This window comes from Balaenoptera physalus (assembly GCF_965194825.1).
Source record: "Balaenoptera physalus genome assembly, chromosome: 2".
Taxonomy (NCBI): Eukaryota; Metazoa; Chordata; class Mammalia; order Artiodactyla; family Balaenopteridae; genus Balaenoptera; species Balaenoptera physalus.
This window is the reverse complement of record NC_138883.1, coordinates 61,919,369-61,941,686: the sequence shown is the minus strand read 5'-3', so window position 1 is coordinate 61,941,686 and position 22,318 is coordinate 61,919,369. Positions and strand designations below refer to the sequence as shown.

The 22,318-nt window shown below is 35.5% G+C and overlaps 1 protein-coding gene and 1 long non-coding RNA gene across 7 annotated transcripts in view; both read right to left on the bottom strand.

Moving 5' to 3' along the window:
- The window catches only part of SLC25A21 (solute carrier family 25 member 21), a 516,682-nt gene that overhangs the window by 246,634 nt on the left and 247,730 nt on the right, over positions 1-22,318 (bottom strand). The gene's annotated exons all lie outside the window — the stretch shown is intronic.
- LOC309656152 overlaps positions 1-22,318 on the bottom strand; it is a 40,438-nt gene extending 18,120 nt beyond the window's left edge. The window contains exon 1 of the long non-coding RNA XR_014261182.1: positions 1-22,318. This exon is cut by the window's left edge and continues 10,822 nt beyond it. This is a non-coding gene — a long non-coding RNA (uncharacterized lncRNA).

Here is a 22,318-nt window from a genome sequence, read left to right as displayed (position 1 = left end):
TAATGGCACTTCCTATGTCCAAAGCAATTTCTCTATCTCCTGAAATGAAAAAGTTGATAGTCCCTTCATGGAATGGGAGAAATATATGTGTGTGTATGTGTATGCATATGTACGTATATGTATATATGTATATATATCAGCCCAAAGACTTGAAATGTCCAAGGGCTGAATTTTTGGTAATTATTCAGAAGAACAGATAGTAGGAATTTTGATTGAATCAGAGATATACACTCACTTGATTTGCAATCAAAATGTTTCCTTAATAAAGACCGCAGACCACATTATTATATCACATACTTAAACACGAAGACAAATGATGGTGATGAATGAAAGTAAAGATCTTGCCAATGAATTTCATTCTCTGTAAGTGAAATTACACCACCATAAAAAGCTCTTATTCTGTATAAATGTCCTGAAGATATTTTGTTTTGTCAGTTCTCCAACCTTTTCTTTTCTGATTACTCATTTCAACTCTGGAAATCAGTCAAATAAATAAAAACAAACACACAAAATGTAGCTGAAGAGGCAAGTTTTGAAGTTTTTCTGCATTGGGCAAGTAAACCAGTTAACCTTTCTTCTAGATACTGTTTTAATTTTAAGAACTTTTTCTCCTACTTACATTTATGGAAGGGCAAAATGTTCTTTAAACAATATATCTATCCTCTTACAGAGACACATGTGTGGAAAAACTATTGATTAAGGTAAAATAATTCTTGGTATCAATTACAGTCTTATTTCCATAGAAAATTTAGAATTATAAAACAGGCTCCCGTTAAAATTTTATGTTCACACACAGGTGGTAGGAATGTGATATAATTTTTTAAAATATGGATTTAAGTCAGTTTAACTATGTTTATATTTACATCATTTTAAAATCATGGCAGGTTATATATTCTTTATAATCAGGACAGCTACCCTAACAGAATCTCTAAACAAACTAATGTAAATATTATTTGAGAGGCTCCACATGCTGAGAAGGTATCATGTGTCTTAAAAAAAATTGGGCCATTCCCAAGTAGAGACTTTCCATCATACCTCCGTTAAGTGTCCCTGGAAGAAGTGTCACGAGAGAGAGAAGACAAACATGTTTTATGTAGTAATGCTACACTGAATGAAAATTTGAACATTTTTACTTCCATTTTTGCAGTCTAGGTTTCACAGATAATTATAGTAGATTAAAGTTACAAAAACAGAAAAGGAAAAGCCCTAGCAATTCCATAGATCTTATGGGAAATGTTATGGCACTTAACCAAACAGGAATTCTAAAATTAACCAAAGTTAATTCACTCATTTTTGTTCAATAAATATTGGTCACATACTACCTGTGTATTAGGAAAACAAATTACATTGATAATTACTGATTCATGATTTACAATCAATCATATGGGAAAGTGGATCTGTTTGCTTTCAACTGTTGCATAAAACAACTTTTAGATTTTTAGGTCTAATGTATTCTTAAAAATTGAGTCATCCTTTAAGATTGTTTAGATACTAACAAACAAGCTAGAAATTGTAGCCCAGTAAACTTTGCCCTAGACTGACAGTGAATTGTCCTTGTTTCTATGTGAAATTCACTGAGTCATAACTGGTGAATTTGTACCATATCTGTACCATACTCAAAGGAGATAACAGTGGTACCAATGATTTTCCCATTAAGGATAATATTTGATTTGTTCATTCAATGAACATACATTGAGCACTTTTTACATGCAAGGCACATACTGGGTTCTAAAGATACAAAAATGGAGTCCTTTACCCCCAGTGAAATGACAATATAATAGAAAAAATTACAGTATGTTTATGGAAATTGACAAGCTAATTCTTCTCATTAAAATGCAAAATTTACATGGAAATGCAAAAGCTAAGATTAGTTAAGTCTATCATGATAAGGCACAAAGTTAGAGGGCTTACACTACCACATATCAAGATGTATGATAAAGCTATAGTAAGATAATGTGATATTGGCATACGAATAAACAAACATATCAATGGAATAGAATTTTAAAATCCACAAGTAAATCTATGCATATAGGATCACAGGATTTATAGCTAATGCACCACTGAAGAACTATAAGGAAAGGAAGGTCTTTTCAATAAATGGTACTAGGACAACTGGATATCCATATAGGAAAAAAAAGAAATCTTGACTCTTATACCACATTATATACAAAAATCAAGACCAGATGGATTGTACATCTAAACATCAAAAGTAAAACAATAAAACTTTAAAGAAAAAACATAGAATATAATTTTCAGATATTTGGGATGGACAAAGATTTATTAAACAGGTTACAGAAAGTGCAATATACAAGAAAAAATAAATTAGGTTACATTAATTTTTTAAAAAGTTTCACCAAGAGAATAATTACAAGAGTGAAAAGAAAAGCCACAGGGTGGGGGAAGATATTTGCAATATGTATATCGACAAATGACTTTTATCCTGAACATGTAAATGACTCTCACAAATCAATATGAAAAAAGGGGTACAAGTCTTAAAGTCATTTCATATAAGTAAATATAAGAAAAAGTTCTCCAATGAATTAGCCATCATGAAAATGCAAATTAGACCCACAATGCAATATCACAATACACCCATCAGAATGGCTGAAATGAACAAACACACACACACACACATTATCAAGTGTCATTGAGAATGTGGAACAACTGAAACTCCCATACATTGCTAGACTATAAATTGGTAAAATTAGTTTGGAAAACTTATAGGATCTGCTACAGTCCACTCTTGCCACTATTATTCAACATAGTTTTGGAAGTCCTAGCCACAGCAATCAAGGAAGAAAAATAAATAAAAGGAATCCAAATTGGAAAAGAAGTAAAACCGCCAGTTTGCAGATGACATGATACTATACATAGAAAATCCTAACGATGCCACCAGAAAACGAGAGCTCATCAATGAATTTGGTAAAGTTGCAGGATATAAAATTAATACACAGAAATCTCTTGCATTCCTATACACTAACAAGGAAAGATCAGAAAGAGAAAATAAGGAAACAATCCCATTTACCACTGCAACAAAAAGACTAAAATACCTAGGAATAAACCTACCTAAGGAGGCAAAAGACCCGTACTCAGAAAACTATAAGACATTGATGAAAGAAATCAAAGACGACAAACACAGATGGAGAGATATACCATGTCCTTGGACTAGAAGAATCAATATTGTGAAAATGACTATACTACCCAAAGCAATCTACAGATTGAATGCAAACCCTATCAAACTACCAATGGCATGTTTCACAGAATTAGACCAAAAAATTTTACAATTTGTATGGAAACACAAAAGACCATAAATAGCCACAGCAATGTTAAGAAAGAAAAACAGAGCTGGAGGAATCAGGCTCCTGACTTCAGACTATACTACAAAGCTACAGTAATCAAGACAGTATGGTACTGGCACAAAAACAGGAATATAGATCAGTGGAACAGGATAGAAAGCCAGAGATAAACCCACGCTCATAAGGTCACCTAATCTATGACAAAGGAGGCAGGACTATACAATGGAGAAAAGACAGTTTATTCAATGTGTGGTGCTGGGAAAAGTGGACAGCTACATGTAAAAGAATGAAATTAGAATACTCCCTAACACCATACACAAGAATAAATTCAAAATGGATTGAAGATTTAAATTTAGGCCAGACACTATAAAACTCTTAGAGGAAAACATAGGCAGAACACTCTGACATAAATCGCAGCAAGATCTTTTTTGACCCACCTCCTAGAATAATGAAAATAAAAACAAAAATAAATAAATGGGACCTAATTAAACTTAAAAGTTTTTGCACAACAAAGGAAACCAGAAACAAGATGAAAAGACAACCCTCAGAATGGGAGAAAATATTTGCAAATGAAGCAACTGATGAGGGATTAATTTCCAAAATATACAAACAGCTCATGGAGCTCAATATTAAAAAACCAAACAACCCAATAAAAAAAATGGGTGGAAGACCTAAATAGACATTTCTCTAAAGAAGACATACAGATGGCCAAAAAACATAGGAAAAGATGGTCAACATCACTAATTATTAGAGAAACGCAAATCAAAACTACAATGAGGTATCACCTCCTACCAGTCAGGATGCCCATCATCAAAAAAAATCTACAACCAATAAATGCTGGAGAGGGTGTGGAGAAAAGGGAACCCTACTGCACTGTTGGTGGGAATGTAAATTGTACACCCATACTGGAGAATGGTACGGAGTTTCCTTAAAAAACTAAAAATAGAACTACCATATGACCCAGCAATCCCACTACTGGGACTATACCCTGAGAAAACCATAATTCAAAAAGATACATGCACCCCAATGTTCATTGCAGCACTATTTACAATAGCCAAGACATGGAAGCAAACTAAATGTCCATCAACAGAGGAATGGATAAAAAAGATGTGGTACATACATACAATGGAATATTACTCATCCATAAAAAGGAACAAAATAGTGCCATTTGCAGAGATGTGGATGGACCTAGAGACTGTCATACAGAGTGAAGTAAGTCAGAAAGAGAGAAACAAATGTCATATAATATTGCTTATATGTGGACTCTAGAAAAATGGTATAGATGAACTTATTCACAAAGCAGAAATAGAGACACAGATGTAGAGAACAAACGTATGGATACCAAGGGGGGAAGGGGGGGTAGGATGAATTGGGATATTGGGATTGACATATATACACTACTATATATAAAATAGATAACTAATAAGGACCTACTGTATAGCACAGGGAACTGTACTCAGTGCTCTGTGGTGACCTAAATGGGAAGGAAATCCAAAAAAGAGGGGATATATGTATATGTATAGCTGATTTACTTTGCTGTACAGCAGAAACTAACACAATATTGTAAAGCAACTATACTCCAATAAAAATGAATAATAAAAAAAATGGCTAAAATGAATGAACACACACACACACACACACACACACACACATATACACACACACACAAACATTACCAAGTGTCATTGAGGATGTGGAACAACTGAAACTCCCATATATTACTGGACTATAAATTGGTAAAATTAGTTTGGAAAACTGACAGGTTCTGCTATAGCCAAATATGCACAAACCTTATGACACAACAGTTCCATTCTAGGAATATTTCCAACAGAAAGATATATATTCACCACAAGATATGTATAAGAATGTTCATAAATGTATCAATAGTATCTTCAAATTAGATCATTAGGAGTAAAACAAATAAATTATTTTACTGTAATACTATACTGCAGTTAAAATGAATGAACTATAGCTACATAAAACAAAATGGATAAATCTTATAAATATATTCAATTAAAGAATACAGACCCATACATACTGTATGATTCCACTTCAGTAAAGTTCAAAAGAAGGCAAAACTAATCTAGGGTGGTATTTTTCGGGAATAGTGGTTACCCTTCCTTGGGAGAAAGTAATATCTTGAAGGGGAAAGAAGGGGACTTCTTGGGTGCTGATTATGTTCTGTGATGTTAGTTTAGATAGGTGTGTTCACTTCGTGAAAATTTTGTTAGGCTGAACATTTATTGATTTGTGCACTTTTTGTATGTATGCTATACTTTAAAAGTCACTTTAAAAATTACAGTATGAAAACTTTCAATTCTGGCCATGATTTTGTCTCCCACTGTAAACATATGAACTTGCCCTCCCACCAAAAAACAACAAGAAAACTGGACAAAATACAAAGCAGCTATTTTCAGAAAATGGATAAGCAGCAGTGCAGGGCTGTTTTCCCTAAAAGAAGGGAAACAAATGAAATTATCTCTATGATCGCCTCTGCATTCTTCTTGGAAATAATTTCTAGACTGAAGTGCAGGAAGGGGCAGTCCAACAGAAGTACAGTGGTCTGTTCAATTAGGAGACATATTAGAACTCAGGAAGGCCAAGGCAGCTCTAATTTGGAAGACAAAATACCAGAGAGGAATCAGCTATGCAGAGAAGGAGCTCCAGAAATCTTCACGAGGGTGTCTTGTTTTTTTGCTAAATATAGGATGCACATGTGTATAATAAAATTCTACAAGAGCAAGTGAACAACTATGAGGGAATTGGAGCTAAAATATTCTCAGAGCTCACACAGGGCTGGAAGACATTCACATGTTTTAAACAGCCAGAGTAGAGAGATACCACTGAAAAAATGGAACATTCAGTAGAGACTCCAGAAGGGTCACAACTTTGTAGCAGGGCTAAAGTAGTGGTAAAATAAGAGATACTCTAGATCCATCCTAAATAACTTAAAAACAAGCTTTGAAAGACTCACCATGATCCAAAAGTAACTTAACTACTTGAAAGACAAACTAAAAACACTTTAAAGTGGAACAGTGAAATCCAGACATTCAACAATGTAACATTTACAATGTCCAAAGTCCCATCAAAAATAACAAAGATGCTGGAAAACATGACCCATATCCAGGAGAAAAATCAATCCACAGAAACAGACCCAGAAATGACAGAAATAATGAAATTAGCAAAGATTTTAAAGCAGCTACAACAAATATATCAAGGGTTTAAAGGAAAACTATAAATTGTGTATTTAATAAGCACAAAAAAATCTCAAGTAGAATAAAGAAGAAGAAGACCATTCAAAGCCAAACTATAATCAAATTGCTGTAAAGCAATGATAAAGAGAAAATCTTAATTTCAGCCACCAAAAAAAGATATTATGTACAGAAGAACAAAGATAAAAAATGACTGTGGAATTATTATCAGAAATTTATTAGACAAACATTTTTAAAGTAATGATAGAAAAAAGTGGACTCGGGCAGGGAATCCTGCTAGGCTCCCACATCAGGTCCCCCACCTGCAAAAGCCCCCTCCAGCCCGTGGATCCTGAGGGTGTAGGAGGGAGGCCTGGGGAGAGCAACAGAGGCAGGTGGGAGGGGCCTTCCAGGACCAGGGGAGTGGGAGAGGAGCAGAGGGTGTTTGCCCCGCCCACTTGGGCTCAGGAAGCCTGCTGGGCTCCCAGGTGGGGTCCCCCACCCTGTGAGACCAGAGGCACAAGGCACAGCTGGGCCCCTTCTGTTCCTGTTGAGCCTAAGCCCAACACTCCACCCCCCCCCCACCAGGGCCTTTTCCAGCCTTGTGGGTCCTAAGCATAGGCCCCGCCCACTGCCCAAACCCCATCCCTGTTTAGGCCCCGCCCTCCACAGCCAAGGCCTTTGCCATCTTTTTTTTTTTTTTTTCTTCTTCTTCTCTTTTTTACTACTGTGGTTCTGTTTTACCTTCCGGTTCTTGTTTCATCTATATTTTTATTTTTATATTTTTTCTAACATATCTGTTAGTTTCCTAACATAATTTTATTTTTTACTCTTTGCTATTATTCTCCTTTTATTTTTTTTGGCTGCCCCACGTGGCTTGCAGGATCTTGATTCATGAGCCAGGGGGCGGGTGGAAGCTCCTGCAATGGGAGCTCCAAGTCCGAACCACTGTACTAACAGAGAACCTCAGACCCCAAGGAATATTCATCAGAGTGAGGTCTCCCAGAGTTCTTCATCTTGGCACCAAGACCCAGCTCTACCCAAGAGCCTACAAACTCCAGTGTTGGAAGCCTCAGGCCAAACAACCAGTAAGACAGGACCTCAATCCCACCCATCCAAAAAAAAAAAAATGAGATGGTTAAAAAAATATGTCACAGATGAAGAAGCAAGGTAAAAACCTACAAGACCAAATAAATGAAGAGGAAATAGGCAATCTACCCAAAAAAGAATTCAGAGTAATGATAGTAAAGATGATCCAGAATCTCGGAAATAGAATGGAGGCACAAATTGAGAAAATACAACAAATGTTTAACAAAGATCTGGAAGAACTAAAGAACAAACAAACAGAGATGAAGAACAGAATAACTGAAATGAAAAATACACTAGAAGGAATCAATAACAGAATAACTGAGGCAGACGAACGAATAAGTGAGCTGGAAGACAAACTGGTGGAAATAACTGCCAAGGAGCAGAATAAAGAAAAAAGAATGAAAAATTTGAAGACAATATAAGAGGCCTCTGGGACAACACTAAACGCACCAACATTCAAATTATAGGGGTCCCAGAGGAAGAAGAGAAAAAGAAAGGGTCTGATAAAATATTTGAAGAGATTATAGTGGAAAACTTTCTAACATGGGAAAGGAAATAGTCACCCAAGTCAAGGAAATGCAGAGAGTGCCATACAGGATAAACCCTAGGAGAAATACACCAAGATACATATAAATCAAACTAACAAAAACTAAATTCAAAGAAAAAACATTAAAAGCAGCAAGGGAAAAACAAAAAATAGCATACAAAGGAATTCCCATAAGGTTATCAGCTGATTTTTCAGCAGAAACTTCAGGCCAGAAGGGAGTGGCAGGATATACTTAAAGTGATGAAAGAGAAAAACCTACAACCAAGATTACTCTACCCAGCATGGTTCTCATTCAGATTCAATGGAGAAATCAAAAGCTTTATAGACAAGCAAAAGCTAAGAGAATTCAGCAGCACCAAGCCAGCTTTAAAACAAATGTTAAAGAAACTTCTCTAGGTGGGAAACACAAGAGAAGGAAAAGACCCACAAAAACAAACCCAAAACAATTAAGAAAATGGTATTAGGAACATGCATGTTGATAATAACCTTGAATGTAAATGGATTAAATGCCCCAACCAAAAGACACAGACTGGCTGAATGGATACAAAAACAAGACCCATATATATTCTGTCTACAAGAGACCCACTTCAGACCCAGGGACATATACAGACTGAAAGTTAAGGGATGGAAAAATATATTCCATGCAGGTGGAAATCAAAAGAAACCTGGAGTAGCAATACTCATATCAGATAAAATAGACTTTAATATAAAGAAAGCTACAAGAGACAAGGAAGGACACTACATAATGATCAAGGGATCAATCCAAGAAGAAGATATAACAATTATAAATGTTTATGCAACCAACATAGGAGCACCTCATTACATAAGGCAAATGCTAACAGCCATGAGAGGGGAAATTGACAGTAACACAATAAGAGTAGGGGACTTTAACACCCCACTTATACCAATGGACAGATCATCCAAACAGAAAATAAATAAGGAAACACAAGCTTTAAATGACACAATAGATCAGATAGATTTAACGGATATTTATAGAACATTCCACCTGAAAGTGGCAACATACACTTTCTTCTAAAGTGTACATGGAACATTCTCCAGGATAGATCACATCTTGGTCCACAAATCAAGCCTCAGCAAATTTAAGAAAATTGAAATCATATCAAACATCTTTTCTGACCAAAACGCTATGAGATTGGAAATCAATTACAGGAAAAAAACTGTAAAAAACACAAATATATGGAGGCTAAACAGTGTGCTACTAAATAACCAAGAGATCACTGAAGAAATCAAAGAAGAAATTAAAAAATACATAGAAACAAATGATAATGAAAACACAATGACCCAAAACCTATGGGATGCAGCAAAAGCAGTTCTGAGAGGGAAGTTTATAGCAACTCAATCTCATCTCAAGAAACAAGAAAAATCTCAAATAAAGAATCTAACCCTACACCTAATGCAACTAGAGAAAGAAGAACAAAGAAAACCCAAAGCCAGTAGAAGGAAAGAAATCATAAAGATCAGAGCGGAAATAAATGAAATAGAAATGAAGAAAACAATAGCAAAGACCAATAAAACTAAAAGCTGGTTCTTTGAGAAGATAAAAAAAATTGATAAACCCTGAGGCAGACTCATCAGAAATAAAGGGAGAGGATGCAAATCAATAAAATTAGAAATGAAAAAGGAGAAATCACAACTGACACTGCAGAAATACAAAGGATTATAAGAGACTACTACAAACAACTATATGTCAATAAAATGGACAACCACAAAGGAATGGACAAATTCTTAGAACGGTATAATTTTCCAAGACTGAACCAGGAAGAATTAGAAAATATAACCAGACCTATCACAAGTAATGAAATTGAAACTGTAATTAAAAATCTTCCAACAAACAAAAGTCCAGGACCAGATGGCTTCACAGGTGAATTCTATCAAACATTTAGAGAAGAGCTAACACCTATCCTTCTCAAACTCTTCCAAAAAATTGCATAGGGAGGAAAACTCCCAAATCCATTCTACGAAGCCACCATCACCCTGATACCAAAACCAGAAAAAGGTACCACAAAAAAAGAAAATTATAGACCAATATCACTGATGAACATAGATGCAAAAATCCTGAACAAAATACTAGCAAACAGAATCCAACAACATATTAAAAGGGTCATACACGATGATCAAGTGGGATTTATCCCAGGGATGCAAGGATTCTTCAATATACGCAAATCAATCAATGTGATACACCACATTAACAAATTAAGGAATAAAAACCATATGATCATCTCAATAGATGCAGAAAAGCTTTTGGCAAAATTCAACACCCATTTATGACAAAAAGCTCTCCAGAAAATGGGCATAGAGGGAAAGTACCTCAAAAAAATAAAGGCCATATATGACAAACCCACAGCAAACATCATACTCAATGGTGAAAAACTGAAAGCATTTCCTCTAAGACCAGGAACAAGACAAGGATGTCCACTCTCGCCACTCTTATTCAACATAGTGTTGGAAGTCCTAGCCACGGCAATCAGAGAAGAAAAAGAAGTAAAAGGAATCCAAATTGGAAAAGAAGTAAAACTGCCACTGTTTGCAGATGACATGATACTATACATAGAAAATCCTAAAGATGCCAGCAGAAAACTACTAGAACTAATCAATGAATTTGGTAAGGTTGCGGGATAAAAAATTAATGCACAGAAATCTCTTGCATTCCTGTACACTAACGATGAAAAATCAGAAAGAGAAATTAAGGAAACAATCCCATTTACCATCACAACAAAAAGAATAAAATACCTAGGATAAACCTACCTAAGGAGATGAAAGACTTGTACTCAGAAAACTATAAGACACTGATGAAAGAAATCAAAGATGACATAAACAGATGGAGATATATACCATGTTCTTGGAGTGGAAGAATCAATATTGTGAAAATGACTATATTACCCAAAGCAATCTACAGATTCAATGCAATCCTTATCAAACTACCAATGGCATTCTTCACAGAATTAGAACAAAAACTTTTACAATTCGTATAGAAACACAAAAGACCCCAAACAGCCAAAGCAATCTTGAGAAAGACAAACGGAGCTGGAGGAATCAGGTCCCCGACCTCAAACTATACTACAAAGCTACAGTAATCAAGACAGTATGGTACTGGCAGAAAAACAGAAATATAGATCAATGGTACAGAGTCGAAAGCCCAGAGATAAACCCACGCACGTATAGTCACCTAATTTATGACAAAGGAGGTAAGAACACACAATGGAGAAAAGACAGCCTCTTCAATAAGTGGTGCTGGGAAAACTGGACAGTTACATATAAAAGACTAAAATTACAACATTCCCTAACACCATACACAAAAATAAACTCCAAATGGATTAAAGACCTAAATGTAAGACCAGACACTATAAAACTCTTAGAGGAAAACATAGGAAAAACACTCTTTGACATAAACCACAGCAAGATCTTTTTTGACCCACCTCCTACAATAATGAAAATAAAAACAAAAATAAACAAATGGGACCTAGTGAAACTTAAAAGCTTTTGCACAGCAAAGGAAACCATAAACAAGATGAAAAGACAACCCTCAGAATGGGAGAAAATATTTGCAAATCAAACAACGGACAAAGGATTAATCTCCAAAATACGCAAACAGCTCATGGAGCTCAATATCAAAAAAACAAATAACCCAATTAAAAAATGGGTGGAAGACTTAAATAGACATTTCACCAAGGAAGACATACAGATGGCCAAGAGGCACATGAAAAGATGGTCAACATCACTAATTATTAGAGAAATGCAAATCAAAACTACAATGAGCTATTACCTCACAGTGGTCAGAATGGCCATTATCAAAAAATCTAAAAAAAATAAATGCTGGAAAGGGTATGGAGAGAAGGGAACCTTTCTGCACAGCTGGTGGGAATGTAAATTGATACAACCACTATGGAGAATGGTATGGAGGTTCCTTAAAAAACTAAAAATAGAACTACCATATAACCCAGCAATCCCACTACTGGGCATATACCCTGAGAAAACCATAATTCAAAAAGAGTCATGTACCACAATGTTCATTGCAGCAGTATTTACAATAGCCAGGACATGGAAGCAACCTAAATGTCCATCAACAGATGAATGGATAAAGAAGATGTGGCACATATATACAATGGAATATTACTCAGCCATAAAAAGAAATGAAATTGATTTATTTGTAGTGAGGTGGATGGACCTAGAGTCTGTCATACGTAGGGAAGTAAGTCAGAAAGAGAAAAGCAAATACTGTACGCTAACACATATATATGGAATCTAAAAAAAAAAAAAAAAAAGGTCATGAAGATCCTAGGGGCAAGACGGGAATAAAGACACAGACCTAGTAGAGAATGGACTTGAGGATACGGGGAGGGGGAAGGGTAAGCTGGGACAAAGTGAGACAGTGGCATGGACATATATACACTACCAAACATAAAACAGATAGCTAGTGGGAAGCAGCCACATAGCTCAGGGAGATCAGCTTGGTGCTTTGCGATGACCTAGCAGGGTGGGATAGGGAGGGTGGGAGGGAGTATCAAGAGGGAGGGTATATCGGGATATATGTATGCATATGGCTGATTCATTTTGTTGTACAACAGAAACTAACATAGCATTGTGAAGCAATTATACTCCAATTAAAAGTATTAAAAAAAAGGAAAAAAAGAAAAAAATGACAACCTAGCTTTCTATATCCAGAGAAAAATATCTTTAAAAAGCAAAAGTAAAATAAATATTTTTTTCCACACGAAATTTGACAGCATTTGTTGCCTGCAACTCCTTTTACTATAAGAAATATTAAAGGAAGTCCTATAGGCTGAAGGAAAATGATACCAGATGGAAATTTGGATCGCCACAAGGAAATGAAGAACATCAGAAATGATAAATGTGTGAGTAAATGTAAAATAATTTTTCTTATTTTTAAATTTATTTAAACAACAGTAGATTGCTTAAAGCAAGAAAATAATAACAATGTATTGTGGGGTTTATAACATATGCAGAAGTAAGATGCATGACAGCAATAGCACAAAGAACAGGATGCAAAAACTGGAAACATTCTGTGGTGAAGTTATTACATAATATGGAATGTGGTACAATATTAGTTTAAGGTAGACTAAATTCAAGTAAGAATACATATTGTAAACCCTTAAGCAAGCACTTAAAAATAAAGCAAATTCATAAACACAGGATATCTTTTTATTTATCTGTGTCTTGTTAATTTCTTTCATCAATGTATTGTAGTTTTCAGTGTGCAAGTCTTTCACCTTTTTTGTTAAGTTTATTCCTAAGTATTTTATTCTTTTTGATGTTATTGTAAATGGTATTGTTTTCTCAATTTCCTTTTCATATAGTTCATTGTTAATGTATAGAAATGCAACTGCTGTTTATATGTTGATTTTGTATCCTGAAGCTTTGCTGAATTTGTTTATTAGTTCTAACAGTTTTTTGGTGGAGTCTTTACAGTTTGCTTGTAAAAGATCATGTCAACTGCAAACAGATAGTTTACTTCTATCTTTCAGATCTGGACGGCTTTTCTTTTTCTTGACTAATTGCTCTGGCTATTACTTCCAGTACTATGTGTAATAAAAGTGACAAAGGTGAGCATCCTTTCTTGTTCCTGATTTAGAGAAAAATCCTTCAGTTTTTCACCATTTTAGCTGTGGGCTTGTCATATATTACCTTTATTATGTTGAGGGACATTCCTTCTATAGCTAATTTGTTCATCATTTTTATCAAGAAAGGTATTAAATTTTGTCAGATGCATTTTCTGCATCTATTGAAATAATTCTATGATTTTTATCCTTCATTCTGTTAATGTGATGTAGCACATTTATTGATTTGTGTATCTTAAACCATTCTAGCATCCCAGGACTAAAGCCTTCTTCATCATGATGTATGATGCTTTTAATGTATTGTTGAATTTGGTTTGCTAATATTTTGGTGAGGATTTTTGCATCTATGTTCATCAGGAATATTGGCTTGTAATTTTCTTTTTTTGTACTGTCCTTATCTAGCTTTGGAATTGATGAAAGAAATTAAAGAAGACACAAATAAATGGAAAGACATCCCACGTTCATGAATTGGAAGACTTAATACTGTTAAAATGTCCATACTGCTTGAAGCAATCTACAAATTCAATGCTATTCCCATCAAAATCCCAATGACATTTTTTACAGAAATAGCAAAAAAAAATCCTGAAATTCATACGGAACAACAAAAGATCCAGTGGTCTTTAGAAAGAAGACCAAAACTGGAAGCATCACACATCATAATTTCAAAATATATTACAAAGTTATAGTCGTTAATAATTATGGTATTGGCATAAAGACAGACATACTGACCAATGGAACCGAACAGAGAGCTGAGAAATAAATTCATTCATACATGGTCAACTAAACTTCAACAAAGATGTCAAGAATACACAATGAGGAAAAGACAGTTTCTTCAACAAATAGTGTGGAAAAACTGGATATCCAAATGCAAAAGGATGAAATGGGACAATTATCTTACACCATACACAAAAAACAACTAAAAATGGATTAAAGACTTAAATAAAAGACTTGAAATTGTAAAACTCCTAAAGGAAAACATAGTGGAAAATCTTTGTCACATTGGTGTTGGCAGTGATTTCATGTATATGACACCAAAAGCACAGCAACAAAAGGCAAAAATAGTCAAGTGGGTCTATATCAAACTGAAAAGATTCTGCACAACCAAGAACCATCAACATAGTGCAAGACAACCTATAGAATGGGAGAAGATATTTGTAAACCATGTATCTGATAAGGGGTTAATTTCCAAAATATATAAGGAACTCCTACAATTCATGAGCCAAAAAAACAAATAACCCAATTTAAAAATGAGCAAAGGAGGGGACTTCCCTGGTGGTCCAGTGGTAAAGAATCTGCCTTCCAATGCAGGGGATGCGGGTGCAATCCCTGGTCGGGGAACTAAGATCCACATGCCGTGGGGCAACTAAGCCCGCACGCCACAACTAGAGAGAGAAAACCCATACACCACAACTAGAGAGAAGCCCACGTACCACAACTAGAGAGAAGCCCATGTGCCACAACTAGAGAGAAGCCCACGTGCTGGAACAAAGAGCCAGTGCACTGCAACTAAGACCCGACGCCGGGAAAAATAATAAAATAAAAATGAGCAAAGGACTTTGAATAGACATTTCTCCAAAGAAGACGTGCAAATGGCCAATAGGTATATGAAAAGGTGCTCAAAATCACTAATCATGAGGGAATGCAAATCAAAACCATAATGAGATATCACTTCCCACCTGTTAGAATGGCTATTATCAAAAAAACAAAAGATAATAAGTGTTGCCGAGGTTGTAGAGAAATTGGATCCTCTATACACTGTTTGTGGGAATGTAAAATGGTGCAGCAGCTATGGAAAATGGTATGGAGTTTCCTCAAAAAATTAAAAATAGCACTACCATATGATCCAGCAATCCCACTTCTGAGTATATATCCACAAGAATTGAAATCAGGACCTCAAAGAGATTACCTGCACTTGCATATTCATTCTACCATTATTCACAATAGCCAAGATACGCAAACAACACAAATGTCCATCAACAGACAAATGAATAAAGAAAATGCAGTATATACATACAATGGGATATTATTCTGCCTTCAAAAAGAAGAAAACCTACCATTTGTGAGAACATGCATGGAACTGGAAGACATTATGCTAAGTGAAACAAGTCAGTCACAGAAGGACAAATAATGCATGATCCACTAAAATAGTCAAAGTATCTAAAATATCTAAAAAGTCTCTTTTCCTTAGAGAAACAGAAAATAGATTGGTGGTTGCCAGGGAATGGGGGGAGGGGGAAGTGGGGAGTTGTTCAATGGGTATAAAGTTTCAGTTATGGTAGATATAAGTTCTAGATATGTGCTGTATAACCTAGTGCCTATAGTTAACAATGTAGTATTGTGCACTTAGAAATTTGGTCATAGTTTAGATCTCATGTTAAGTGTTCTTACTAAACACACACAAGGAAACTTTTGGAGGTGTTGGATATGTTTATTACCTTGACTATGGTGACGCTACCATGGGTGTATGTATACGTCCAAACCCATCAAATTGTATACATTAAATATGTGGTTTTTGTATATCAATTAAAACCAAATAAAGCTATAAAAAGTAAAAATGTAAAGCTAATGAGGCGATAAAGACGGTAAAATACAACAGTAAAAAATAATCCTGGGACTTCCCTGGTGGCACAGTGGTTAAGAATCCGCCTACCAATGCAAGGGACATGGGTTCGATCCCTGGTCCCAGAAGATCCCACATGCCAAGGAGCGACTAAGCCCATGTGCCACAACTACTGAGCCTGTGCTCTAGAGCCTGTGAGCCACAACTACTGAAGCCCACGTGCCTAGAGCCCGTGCTCCTCAACAACTGAGAAGCCACTGCAATGAGAAAGCCCGTGCATCCCAACGAAGAGTAGTCCCTGCTTGCCACAACTAGAGAAAACCCATGTGCAGCAACAAAGACCCAATGCAGCCAAAAATAAATAAACAAATTAATTAATTAAAAAATAATGATCTTAATGAAAGCAAGGATAGAGAGATAAGGGAACAAATTAAAGTGGAACAAAAAGAAAACAATGAGCAGAATAGTAATCTTCAACCCAACTATATCAATAATTATATTAAATGTGAAAGGTTTAAACCATTACATGGCAGATTTTATCCAGTTAGATTAAATTAAAACATAAGCCCCAATTATATGCTGTCTAGTAGATATCCACTTTAAATATAACAACACTGATAGGCTAAAAAAAACAAGATATATTGTGCAAACACTAATTATTAAAAAAAACAGAAATGACTATGTTAATATTAGACAATGCAGACTTAAGAATAAGAATATTATCAGAATAAAGAAAGACATTTTATGATGATAAAAGGGTAAAGTCATCAAAAAACCCCACAATAATCCTAAATATGCATTCACCTAATAACAGAGCTTCAAAATACATAAAGCAATGACAGACAAAAGTGAAAAAAGAAATAGACAAATTCGCAAACGTAGTTATTAGCTGAAGACAGAAAATCAGTTAGTATAAAGAAGAGATGAATATCATCAACCAACTTGACCATACCGACATTTATAAACCCCTCCATTCAACAACTGCAGGATATACAGTCTTTCAAGTGTATGAGAAACATTACCAAAACAGACTATATACTGGGCCATAAAACTAGTTTCAATAAATTGGATGAAATTGAAATCAAAAAGAGTATATTTTCTGACTATGACTGAATTAAATTAAAAATCAATAATTGACAAATATCCAGAAAATCCCTAATTATTTGGAATTAACACAATTCAAAATAACTCATGTCACAAAGAAGAAATTATAACAGAAATTAGAAATATTTTTAGCTGAATGATAACAAAAACACAGGGTATCAAAACTTGCCCTTGGGGTAGGCAACAATTTTTTAGCAGGGCACAAAAAGCATTAATCATAAAAGAAAACGGAAGTAATAAATTTAAACAAAGACATTTGAGGGAGAACAGAAGAAGAAGACCCTTGGAAGAGAGAGAAGAAAGATAAGTCAGTTGCGGTAGGGAACTTCTCAGAACTATCTAAGGATACGGGTGGAATGACATTTATCTTAAGATGCCAAATAACAAAACCAAGAAGTCAGGTAAAAGAGAAAGCAGAGAGGGCAACATAGGTAATGAAACACATTAGGATTAGTACACGAAAGAGCACCTGGGTGAGGATCAGCTCGGTGGATTTAGAAGAGATCATGGCTTAGAACACTGGCTCCTACAGTAGTTTGGATATTTAACTACACTGGCACTCATATATTAAATATTTTGGATTACATTCATAATGTTTGTATGGTGCCCCATCCACAAAAAAAAAGAATTGTAAAGACTATCTGCTGTTTCCAACTAAATCTAAAGAGGGCATTGTGTACTAATTCTGTACCGCTGAAAAGTTATAATAACCAAGCCCTTGTAGAATATGTCTCATTTCTTCATTTTGGCACATTAGAGAAATTTCTAGGTTGTACTGATGCCACTAATGACTTTTTTTTTAAAGCATGGAAAATTATTGAATTCATAAAATGATATTTTAGACATTTGAATAAATCAGAATGTTTTCAATACATCTTTAAGTAACTCAATCTAGAAATAGCCTGAACCTATTCTTTATCACTTATTCTCTCTTCCAAGAGTCATCTCTATGTTTGGAGTTCTAAAGATTGAAAGGTGAAGCGACAGAGGGGCTTCTTTCTGTTTCATTTTCCTGGACAACGCTAAGGAAATTGACAGCTCTGCAGCAGGGCTAGGAAATTCCCATGGGAGTCTGTACCAACAGCATGCATTTGAAATGTTTGACTGTGTCCCTATTTTATTCGATATAGATTCTGATGCTACCTCTAGCTAGATGACTAGGAAATAAGCAACTCTAGTAGTATGGAGAACCAGCCCAGTATATAGTTTGTGTGGGGAAAAACTTTACCTTTTATAGCAAATTCATTATATCCACAGTGCCCTTGCCTTATCCAAGCATGGAAATAGCAACCAAAACTGACTTGAATCTAGCTTTGTACATGTCCCCAAAAATATGAATAATGAACTCTGTGGTGTCTGAAATCACAGATGCAACAGCTAATAGCCTCAGCAGTAGACTATAAGCAACTATTTGGGGGAAAAAAAAAATCTTCCTATTCCCGTCACTGTGTAGAAACCAGCCTTCATTAGGAATTCTTGGGACCTAGCATACAACCTGAGGCAATGGAAGCTAGGGCCCTAAAACACTGACTCTTTAATGATACCTCAGAGGCTCAGAAGCATTAATGCTGACTTCCTAAAGCATCTAATGTTCCCAGGGAGCGGTTTTGCCTCCTGGTATAGTTTGCCTCATTATGACAACATCGAGTTGATACCCTTATCTTTAAAACAACTCAGAATAATTCATAAGTCCTGGCAATAGTCACAGCATAAGAATTTATAATAGTCACATGTGAAAAATAAACAGGTACTCCAAAGAGGACTAATTTACTTAAGGAATAATGCCAGAAACATTAAACGTGATAGTTTTGCTTTTAAATAAAATGTGGTTAATTTGATTATTTATTTTATTTTTTGCCGGATTTCAATCAATGTTTATGGTAGGATTAAGCTTCTAAGTAGAGTGTTGTGTTTTTAAAAAAATAATGGAAGCACTTTTCCAAACTTTACCATGGTTAACTAATGGGAGGTTAATGTTGTACATTATGGATCCATGTTTATCCTCCGATGTATTTATCCACAATGCATGCATATTTAGGTCTGGGTTAGAATGAGTAGGTATGTGTATTGCAGGCTCTCATTAATCCATAACAGCTTAAATTGTGATTTTTATTTGGCATCCTACTGTGGAACCCAGTTGAGAATGCTGAACTACTCAGCTAAACATTTTCAAATCCGTGACTCTCCATCTGGTTATTCAATCAGAACAAAATCCTTGCAAAGAAAATCCTCTTCCTAAAATGTACCCCATTTTCCATTTTCCTGGCTAAGAATCATTCTGGAGAAATGTGAACAGTTTGCCCAGTTGTTCAAGGAGTTTATTTGCAGGAAAAACTAACACTATAAATATCAACAGCACTTAAATGGAAGTGAAGAAAGAACTCCCTCATCCTGCATAATGGCGGGCTTGTTAGAAATAACCACACAGAGAAAATGGAAATGGAATTTATTATTTTGGAGCATTTTTTGAAAACTTGAAGTCACTATAAAACAATCTCATATGACTCCATTGACATATAAGGAATAGCTACATTAACATCATGATATTTTATAAAAAGTTCAAAGTAATGGTAATTTAGTACCTAACACCATGTAAGGCCTCCATAAAAAATAAAATCTGCTCTAAACAAGCAAGCATATTCTTGTAAAAGTAAACAACTCTAGCACGCAAGATGCTTGGACACAGTCATCTATAATAAATATGTGTCAAATGAATACTGAAATATCTCACTCACAGTTCATGGGACTTTTGTTCCTATCAAAACGGTAGAGAATTAGATTCCCATCTTAAGTAGTTTTTAACAGGGGCTTTTATAGAGATACTGTATTATGTTTTAAATGTGTTTTTCATTGCTTTAGTTCATTGACTATCCCTGTCTTGGAGAAGAATGGGAAAAGTAGACATTGCAATTATTTTTTTCTTCTTAAAAGATAAGTCTGTTTCCAATTAGAGACTGTTAGATAAGAGAAGATTTGGGGGGTGTGACCAAGGAAAAATGATAGGAATTGTATGGGTTAGAATTAGAAGGCTTAGCTACAATGTTAAATAGAATAAACATCTTAACACTGGATGTTGGAAAACATCTTGAGTTTCTAAATAAAAAGTGGTTCTGTAATTCTTTTACCATTAGGATAGAGAAAAAAGTATTTAAGGGGAAAGGATGAAAGTCACCTTGATTGACTTAAAAAGAATTATGACAGGAGGTTATAATACAGCTTTTCTCCAAGATGCCTACCGTTAATTCTTTCCTTCCATGTATGTGCAATCATTCCTCCTTTGAAAGCTAGAATCTGTTCTACGCTCATGAATCTAGGCTGGTCTAGAACTACCATGATCAATAGAATATGACACCGTATAACTTCCCAGATTAGGTTATAAGAAGACTTGTAGCTTCCACCTGGCTTCTTGGAACACTCACTTCTGGGGGAAGCAACCACTATGTAAGAAGTCCAACTACTCTTAGAGTACCATGTCGTGAGAAAACCCAAGACAGCCACATGCAGAGGCCTCTTGAGAGAGAAATGTCCAACCAGTCCTTATAGCCTGGAATGTGAGTTAAGACGCCTTCAGATGACTATGCCCTCCCTGCATCTAGCTGCACCCCAAGTGAGAACTACCTTGCTGAGTTTATCAACCCCCCAAAACAAGAGACATATTAATACATTGTTGTCTTAAGCCATTAAGTTTTGGCAAGCTAAAGAACACCACACAAAACCACCATCAGTCAGGTTTTTCAGAATAACATTTAACATTATTCTATTGCTGAACATTAAAAAAAAAAAAGTGAGATTTTAGAATAATATAAAGTAGAAACCAAACTAATGTTCACCATTCTACAACTTGCTAAAATCAGAAGACTGAGAGTCATGATAAACTCTTCCCTTTCATTCAGTCCCCTCCTCTAATCACCAAGTTCTCCAGTTAACCTTGTTAATATCACTTGATTTTATATACTCTTCCTCATCCACATTGCCATTGCCTTATATAACATTTGAACTTCTCGTTTAAATTACACAACTAATATTCCTTCCTTCAGACCATCTAAACCCTCTTCAAACCCCTGCTCTACCATTCATAACACAACCCCATATCTATCTATCCTTCATATTACTACCCTAATAATCTTTTCACAGCAAATTCCTCTCACCTTTCTACCTAAAATCCTTCAATGGCTCTCAATAACGGTTGCAATGAATTTTAAATTCCTCAATCTAACACACGAGGGCCTTCATGATCGGGCATCCTCCTGCCTCTCAAGTCTTGTCCCCTACCATCTCGTCCCCATACGCACATCCTACCATATCAAACTTCTTGTAGCCATCTGAGGGAGTTAGGTACCTCTGCAATGATTTACCCAAATGCTCTGCATTCTGCTTATGACACCCATCCCTCCGCTTTTTAATCTAACTCCTACTTGTTCTTCAAAATTCAGCTCAAAAATCACCTCTTTTAGGAAGGTTTCCCTGAATTGATCTATCTAATTTTGACACCTCTCCTTCAGACTCCCATGGACTCACTTGCTTTTCCGCTTGTAAGTTCAGTGCACCCTGAGATAGTTTCCTGAGTCCCTTATTTAAAGTATGGGAGACTGTGATCATACCTGACACATATCAGGCCTCAATAAACATTCCTTGAGGGAATAAATGGACTATTGAAAGCCATGATATTTTCATTTACACAGTGAAAATCATAAATATTACTTCCAACTGTGAGTATAAAATCGTTTCTCTGAGGAGGGGCACGCAATTCAAACTAGAGGTAAATGAGAAGCTTCTCGGAGGTCACTGTAACAAGGATGAGGATAACTTGCCAGATAGAGTGGAGAGCAAAAGTGTCCTAGCAGAAGGAGAAGCCTTCACAAAGATGTAGAAGTAGATTAACAGAGTTCAGGAAGCATAAATAGATCAGTGTGGTGAATGCTTGTGAGGCTGGT